Below are 1,203 nucleotides of genomic sequence, written 5' to 3'. Positions count from 1 at the left end.
GATCCTGCCACTGGTGACAACATAAATAAAACTGGAGGGCAGTCTGCTAAATGAAATAAACTAGACAAAGACAAATCCTGAGTCTTACCAGTTATATGTGGAATACTGGGGGGAAAAAGTCAAGCTAATAGAATCAGAAGTTAGAATGGTGGTTGCCAGGGGCTGGGGAAAGGTTTGAAAATGGGAGAGGTTTGTAAAAAGATACAGCCTTTTAGTTATAAGATGAATATGTTCTGATGATTTAATGTATAGCATAGTGACTATAGTGTAATTGAAATTTGTTGAGAGTAAAACTCCAAAAAGAGTAAATATGTCAAATGATGCATGTGTCGGTAAACTTGTTTGTTGGAATCCTTTCATAGTGTATGCATATATCAAGTCATATTGTTACATTGTACACTTTTAATACGATTACATTCTTTTTCTTTCTTTAATGTTTTTAAATTTATTTTTGAGAGACAGAGAAAGACAGAGCATGAGTGGGGGAGGGGCAGAAAGAGAGGGAGACACAGAATCCAAAGCAGGCTCCAGACTCTGAGCTGTCAGCACAGAGCCCAATGAGGGGCTTGAACCCACAAAATGCAAGATTGTGACCCGAGCTGAAGTCGGACACTTAACCAACTGAGCCACCCAGGTGCCCCATGATTTCATTTGTTTTTCAATTATATATTAATAATGCTGGGAAAAAAATTTTGAAGATATAACAATCATAAATATATACGTACCCATCATTGGACCACCTAAATATATTAATCAAATGTTAGCAAATCTCAAGGGAGACATAGCCAATACTAATAGTACTAATAGTACAGGACTTAAATGACCCACTTTCAGAAATGAATAGATCATCCAAGCAGAAAATCAGTAAGAAAACACTGGATGTGAACAGTACTTTAAACCATTGGACCTAACAGAATCATACAGATCATTCCATCTAACAGCAGCAGAATACACATTCTTTTCAAGTGTACATGGAGCATTCTCCAGGACAGATTATATGTTAAGTCACAAAACAAATCTAACCAAATTTAAGAAGTTTCAAATAATACCAAGCATCTTTTCTGACAACAGTGGATGAAACTAGAAATCAATAACAGGAGTAAAACTAAAAAAATTCACACCTGTGTGGAAATTAAACAATACACTCCTTAACAGCCAATATGTCCAAGAAAAAATCAAAAGTAGACTCAAAAACTATCTTCA

This window comes from Acinonyx jubatus, chromosome X, assembly GCF_027475565.1.
Source record: "Acinonyx jubatus isolate Ajub_Pintada_27869175 chromosome X, VMU_Ajub_asm_v1.0, whole genome shotgun sequence".
Taxonomy (NCBI): domain Eukaryota; kingdom Metazoa; phylum Chordata; class Mammalia; order Carnivora; family Felidae; genus Acinonyx; species Acinonyx jubatus.
Note: the sequence above shows the minus strand (reverse complement) of the source record.